This window comes from Xiphophorus maculatus, chromosome 12 (assembly GCF_002775205.1).
Source record: "Xiphophorus maculatus strain JP 163 A chromosome 12, X_maculatus-5.0-male, whole genome shotgun sequence".
NCBI lineage: Eukaryota > Metazoa > Chordata > Actinopteri > Cyprinodontiformes > Poeciliidae > Xiphophorus > Xiphophorus maculatus.
Genome location: NC_036454.1, coordinates 18,675,546 through 18,683,538, shown reverse-complemented (window position 1 = coordinate 18,683,538; position 7,993 = coordinate 18,675,546).

The window sequence follows — 7,993 nt, the reverse complement described above, 5'->3', positions numbered from 1 at the left end:
AGTCTTCCTTTTTTGTTTTACATTTTACAACATAATCTCAAATTTCACTGTCCTTTGTTGGGGTTTTATGTGATAGACCAACACAAAGTAGTGCACAGTAGTGAAGGTGAAGAAGGATGTGTTTTATTTATTTATTTTAATACTTTGCCATGCTTTTCTATTCTGCCTACCTGAGTTAAGTTTGTAAAACCCCCTCTTATTGCTGCAGCTATTTTGATGTGTTGCTCTCTCAGCTTTCAAACACAGAAATTGTTGCTCATTCATCTTTGTAAAATATCTTAAAGTCAGTCCAAATGATTGAAGAGAGATACTCTGGAAGAGGAACCTCCACCTCACTGTCAAATCATTTCAGTTCATAAAATATTTTTCCAGGATTTTTCTGTATTTAGCTCCCTTTGTTTTTCCATCCTCCTTTGTCTGCCAAAGAGAAACATACCTACAACATGACGCTACCTCTATCATTTCCAGGGCGTTAGTTCTCCACAGCAGCTTTTGCATTTTGATCTTAAAGTGTAATGCTTATCTCATCTGACTACAGCACCTTCCTTCATGTCTCTTTCAAGAATTACTTTTTCTTCCCAGTCTTGAATTAAAGTCAGATTTGTGGAATGCATAATGAACAGATTCTTCCACCTGAGCTGTGGCTCTCTGCAGCTACTCCAGGGTTGTCATGGGTTTGTGGATGGAGTTGTCTTGGAAGGTTTGTAGTTGTACCTCATACTCTTTCCACTTTCAGATGATGGATTGAGGCGTTCAAAGCTTAGGGCTTTTTTTTTTACAGGACAATCCTGTTTTCAACTTCTCCACCGCTTTCTGCTTGACCTGTCTGCTGCATTCCTTGATCTTCAATGAATTCATCAAGTTGATCACCAATGTTTTTGTAGCAGATCTCTGAGGCCTTCACAGGGCAGCTGGACATTAACGCACAGATACTCTTTTATGCTAAATAGGAGACTTTCTAATTAAATGTATTGCACAGAATTTTATGCAAGGGTATTGGAGTCATTAAGGTTGAATACAAATGCATGCCACACTTTTCAAACTTACTTTTGCATGTATCATTTTCTTTCCATTTAATAATAACTTGCTTCTTTGTGTTGGTCTACCACATTCACTCCCATGAAGAACCAATGAAGTGCTGCTGGCAAAATGTAAAAATGTTTAGGAAGTACAAATACTTCAGCCAAAGACTGTACCTGAGACTCTTTATTAATTAATAGTTTTGTTAATTTCCTGTAATTCTTGATTTTCCTGTCCATAATAAACTTAGTTTAGAGATTGCTGCCCTCCTCATCTGATCTAGTCTGAATGGGACGTGAGCATAAACCCCTTTTTAAGCATGTCTGTATCTGTAATTAGAATCAGTGTGGCACTCAGAGGACAGCACAATGGCAATACAATAATGTAAAACAATAAATGTGTGGCTATTACATGTGGTATAACAGAGTAGGATGCTGGAGTTTTATTTGAATGGTACAATCCATCCTTGTTGGTATTTAAAAGCCACAATAAAGGCTTAATGCTGTTAAGGACTGTATAGTAACAAGACTCTAGCCCAAGCTAATTTCCACTAAATGAGAGTTTATGGCTGAAACAGCCCTGAAATCACTGAAGTAGATCTTAATATGAGTGTAAGGGCTGTCAAAGATAATAGGCAAAGTAGGGGTGTGTGTTGGTGAGTGTGTGCGCTTGGGCATTGAGTCTCAAAGACAAAAGGAGAGGTTGGGGGTCAAACTAACAGCAGACTGGCTTGTCCAGGGTCAGAGGGCTCAGGCTAAACTGATCAGCGAAGGCTGTTTATCTAAAAACCTCCAAACTATCACCCTGATGGATCTCTCTTCAGAATTACATTCTCACTTACAGAGTTGCTCAACAAAATAAGTGGTTTTTAAAAGCACAGAGCAAAAAATTATTTTGCTCTCGTTCACAACAGCCAAAATAAAAGAAGTGACACTACAAATCTAGCTAGAATAATTGTTTTAACTCCTAACATACTGCCAAAGTCGCAGCCAAGCACGCATGACGGGGTAAAAAGAGATGGAGGAGTTCCCTCAGTGGGTGGTGTTGGGGGTTTCAAGCCATCATGGAGCCAGTGTCCTGTCCGATTACAGCCAGAGGACTGGAGACGCACGCTAATCCTGCACACAAAGACACAAACATACGCTCTACTGGACAACAAGACAAGCAGCCAGCATGACAATAGGACATGTACACACACATGCACACAAAATAAAGAGATTAGACATGGCCCACCCTGACTTCACGGGCTCCGTCTAGACTGGACATAGAATAATGATATCAGTAGCAGGACTTCACATGGCCTCTGTCCATGTTTGGTCACTGTAAAGAGACGGCCGGAGGCCTCGATGTCCCCCAGTTTTTAACAGGCCTTTGCCAATGTCATCATGTTTGTGCTCAAGACAGGCCCAGAAGGGACCCCCACAAATATTTCAAATATTGCACTTATTGTATTTTATTCATTTGTGTTTTACCTGACTCAGTTTGTTATATGCTCTTATAAAAGGATAATGGACTCATTAAATTTAAAAATGGGAATGTAACAGGAAAAACACAAATATTGAATGTTGATTAATGCTCTTCTTGTCTGAACAACCTGACAGTTTTTAGATGGATAACCGTGTATTGGTAGGTTTGACTGATCAGTAATCTCAGCTGTTCAAAGCTTGGCAAATTGATTTCTACCCCTGCATTAAACTCATCATAACTTTATCCTTGATCCATTTTATTATTGATATTGCACTTTGTCTTGGTCTAATCCTATTAAAATTTTGTTTGAAGTTTTAATAGAACAGAACTGGGAAATGTTTTCTTCTACATTACATATTATTATTATTATTATTATTATTATTATTATTATTATTATTATTATTATTATTAAAGCAGCATTTTTCACTTTAAACCTAAAAATGTTCTAACTACCAAACTGTTTTCCCTGTGATCAGAAACAATAAAGATTGAATATTATTGTCAGTACATGCAACAACACCTGGGAACGTCCACATCTTCTGCATTTCAGTCGTTCGCCGATTCTCGGTCTCACAAGCACGCTGCTACTCGTGTACAAACATGTTTGCTAACAGGCCAAACAAGACTAATGCTGTGAAACAAACACAAACATCAATAAACAAACAAATCCACTCAGACATGCCACCAGCATGCAGGCGGATTTTAGAGCACTCAGTCAGCCGTCTGTCAGCGCCTATTGTTAGCCAGAGGCAGCGTTGTTTGGCCCTGTACCCACTGCTTTTCTCTGATCTTGTCTCATTATTTATACATGGTGTCAGAAAGTCGCTGGCCTCACTGTCTGACAAGTCATTAGCATAAACACAGTCTTCCTCTCAATTTCTGTTTTGCATCAAGCTGTTGACCTTTAATTATGCATGTACAAATGTTTGCTACCTTTCTACTTAAGAGAGTGTGGGCTGATGCAAGCAAAACTGAAACTTAAAGGTTTTTGCGGCCGAACATTTACTCGCTTTTTAGCACTGATGCAATAATAAACGAACCAGACCTAAACTCTAAAACCAAAACATTTTGGGGAAATCAATTAAAATCTAGCAGAACAAAAAAAAGATACCGTTTGGGGACTGTTAGCAGACAGCATCTATCTTGGTCAGGTGACCCTTACAACAGAGATCTGTGATCTCTATTTAACAATTACTGAATTAAATGAAGGAGATCACAGGGGAAACCATAACAACAATTAAAGCAGTGAAGAATAGATTGGGCAAAAATCTCCAATCTCCACGTGAGAGATCCGCGGTAAAAACTCTCAATTGAACAAAAATAACAAAAAGACCCATTTTACACATCCTAAAACACATCTGGATAATCCAGAAGATCTTTGGAAAAATATTCTGGGGACTGATTATACAAAAGTGGAGCTCTTTAGAAGGTGTTTGCTTTGTTGTGGCTGGAATAACATGAAAACAGAAATAGAATATCATAACAACAGTAAAAGACGGTGATGGCCTTGTGACGTCTGGGGTTGTGTTTCTGCTTCAGGAACTGGACGATTTGCTGTCATTGATGGAAACATGAATTTTGTCCTCTACCAAATCATCCTGAAGGAGAATGTACAGCCATCCATTTATGAACTTTAGCTTTAGTGCACTAAGGTTATGTAGCAGGACAATAGTCAAAGAAAAAATGGCAAGTCTACCTGCACAGCTCAAAAACATAACCAAACAAATTGGAGTGGCCAAGTCAAAGTCAGGACTTAAGACTGACTGAGCAACAGTGACATCATTTTAAAGAAGTTTGAACTAATAGAGCAGGTTAAACTTTATTCGCAGAGATGCTAAAGATCCATTTCCACACTGAGAATGTAACGTTATGGCTCAATTTAGAAAATATATTAGTAAATCTGAAAACCACAAGATACTTTGCAGCAAATCAATGTTAAAGATAAAATATATAAAGCTAAAATAAAATACCATTAACAAAAAGACAAAAAACAGTAAAGTTAAATCAAACAAAACACAAGGCTATCTAAAGGCCAGCAATGACTCTGATTTCTGTTGTGAAAAAGTCCACTGGGTCCACAAAAAAAAACAAAGTGAAAAGAAAAAAGTGAAAGAGAAAAGAGCCCCACAGATTGCAAAGGCTCTGTCAGACTTTGTTTTAAGTCTTGATTTAAGGTCAGATAACAGACCTTGATGAGTCGACCTCCAGCTCCTGGTGGTGACATACAGATGAAGAAGATCAGAAACCTATAGAGGTTCATCACCATGCAGGGCTTTAAGAGTCCAAACATGTATTCTGTGTTGAATAGGGAGCACTTACAGAGTGATCATAAAGGAGTGACATGGCAGCTTTTATCTAGTCAAAAAACTTTACACCTGCATTTTGGACATTGGACAAGCTGCAGATTAATTTTTTCTGAGGTAAGTAAAATCCCAGTCACAGTAAAGTACATAAGAGGAAATACAAACATGAATTATTGTGCACTATTGGATGTAACAACCATTAAGTTACCAACATTGCTTAACTGATAAAAACTGGAATCAATGACACGTCTGATATACAGATAAATTGATAAATTATCATCAAGATTTGCCAAAGAACTTAAGTTTTCAAGTGTACAAAATGTTTCAATAACCTCACTAGTGTACATTTCAAACTGTTCGACTGTAAACTTCAAGACACGTTGGGTTTTTAAATTGGTGAATATTATCAGTGTTTACAGGATAGGAGATACCACTAAACAACCATTAAAGATTATCTGAGGAAAGTAAACAAAGCACAAATAAAATTAGGACCCAACAAAACCTTGTGGAACTCCTTACAAGCGACTGGAGCTGCTCTAAGTAGACTAAATGCTAAATAAACTCTAAACACATATGGTCATTACATACATTCCAGCACAGTGGATGAGAAGTGTTGCTTTGATATTAATTGACAAAAAACAAAATCCAGAGTTATTCAAAATTCAAAAATACTTTATTAATCCCAAAGGGAAATTAAATGAAAAAAATGTAAATAATTATAGAACAGTTGACAAGACTTTTTTGCTCTTGTCACAAAAAAACCCAAAAAACAAAATTAATTTCCTAAACAAGTTTTTCCAAATGTTCTCAACAATACAGACTGCTTTCAATGTTTTCTTATATGAACACAAGCACAAAAATGTTCAAAAATCATTTCATTGGATATTGCATTGATTATAATAATAAATTATACATCTAACTTGAACTATTCTGATGCACACGGACCTGTTAAAGGCTTTGCCTGTGTTTACATGGGTGTGATACTTCAACTCATCACCTGACACAACATGCTCCGCTTCCATTAGTATTAATAAAGTGCTTTGTGTGTGTGCAGGAAGTCACTGATGTCATTAAAAATGGATAGAGCAGCATCTCTGCCTGCAGCTGCCTGTGTTGTTGTTTTTCCCCTTCATTGGACTTGGTCCTGTCTTCTTTTCCTTATCACTCATTTTATACTCTGCGTGTGTGTGGGCGTGTGTGTGTGTGTGTGCGTATACTTACCACACATTTACATCTGATGCATTTTTCTGGTAGTAATGTCAGTGTTACGGATTTTACCACACCTGGGAATCATAAAGCAAAAATAACCACACACAGCATTTCCATTAACTGTGTAGATGCCACCTTGATGTGTCACCATGAGGCACCATGTAACCACCATCTAATGTGAAAATTAGCATTTTATGATTCTTACTTGAAATTGACAAAAAGATCTTTGAACAAAATTGAGGCCCAAAAAAAAGGCACTAGTCACTTGGGGTTTTGCCCACAAGGGATTTAATTTATAATTTAAAAAAATAATAAGAATAATATCCCCATTCTTTTCAAAATAAATTTGCAAAAATGAAAAGGGAGCTCACTTCATAAAATGTCAAAAAATTTTGGAACATTACACATTCCTCCTTTTGACCTTTTGAATAATACTTAAAAGAAGTGCATGGATGTTATGGAGACAAAATAAAAACATGGGACTAGCTATTACAGACCAATGTGTCAGGCAGCAGTTTAGAAAAAATATTTTAGAGAATAATAAAAACCAGGCAAAACATCAACATGTGAACATTTTCTAATAAAGAACTGAATATTTAACGTTGTGTACTCATATTTTTCTCAACTGTACTAAGTGGTTATTTTCAACTGAGTGTAAATAGCATTTTTGAAGAAACTAATTCCTGTAGTGTTCAACTTCCAATTTTTCCACACTCCACATGTTTACTGCTTTCACATTTTCAACTTGAATGTATTTCTAAAGATTGTGCAAAATCTAAGTAACATGTAGCTCTCTCAGAAAAGCTCACCTACATCTTAAGGAATTTTTAATCCAAGGTAGCTCAAGAAATGTTGCACCTGTTCTTGATATTTTTGCAACACAGCATCAACATGTGTTCCTGAGTCTGTGAGATCAGAGAATACTGAAGAGCTTGGTGTTTATTCACAAGAGTCGTGTGCACTGCCATGTACTGTCGAGGAGTCAGCTGTGAAAGGTGTGACGTAAAGTGTGATTTTGGTGTTTAAAGTGGAAAAAATCACACATTTCCCTGTGGTAACACCTGTCGGTAAAGACAGCTGAAGCTGACAAAACCAAAGTTCATGATCTGCCCTTTCAGAAACAGACCAAAAGAGGAGGCACATATGGAGATAATGTGATACTGCAACGCAGATAGAGCACACTCAACTGTCATCGGACGGCATCCATGGTAGATCTGTGCTAAGCTCCTAAATAAATTAACCGTTTATAGTCGTAGGACTATCTTGAAAAAAATTTATATTCAACCTTCAGTTTTATTAGCTAAGTTGTTCTCAAAATAACTGCTTTTACATTTCTGGTGTCAAAATTATTGCCTGCTCCAAAAATTAATATAGTTAAAGCACATTTGAATTATACTTCACTTTTTGTAGGCTAACCAGACTATCTAGGAACCTTTAATGAGTAATTCATGACTTAAAAAAATAAAAATCATGAAATGCATAAGATATTACTCTGGACACAGGTCCATATTTAACAGTGAGCAGGGTGGTAAAGAATGTAAAGATAAAAATCTGGAAAGGTGCTGTTTAGTTAGGGTAAGGTTGAACGTTTACAGAAGAAATAAACAGGAGAAACTGCTGTGGAACAACATGTTGAAAAGAAATGCATAATCACTGTTAAGCAGGGTGGAGAGTGTGTGATGCTGGGGGCCTGTCTCTTTTCAAAATGCCCTGTGGACCTCGTTGGAACATATGGAGTCATAAAGACTTTGAAATAGCAAAGATTTCAAAACAGAAACTTTTAACATAATTGTGGTTCTGAACAGATGATCAAATCAACAAGTAGAGACAAAATCAACCTTTTTTCATGGCCAGTTCTTCGCCCAGCTGATCCTGGGTGGAGAGTTGGAGAGAAAAGGGAGGAGCCGGGAGTTGTAAACATGTACATTTCACCATATCTTTTATTCTACCCTTGTGCATCTCAAACATCTTGTCCTAGATCAACGTTGCTGACT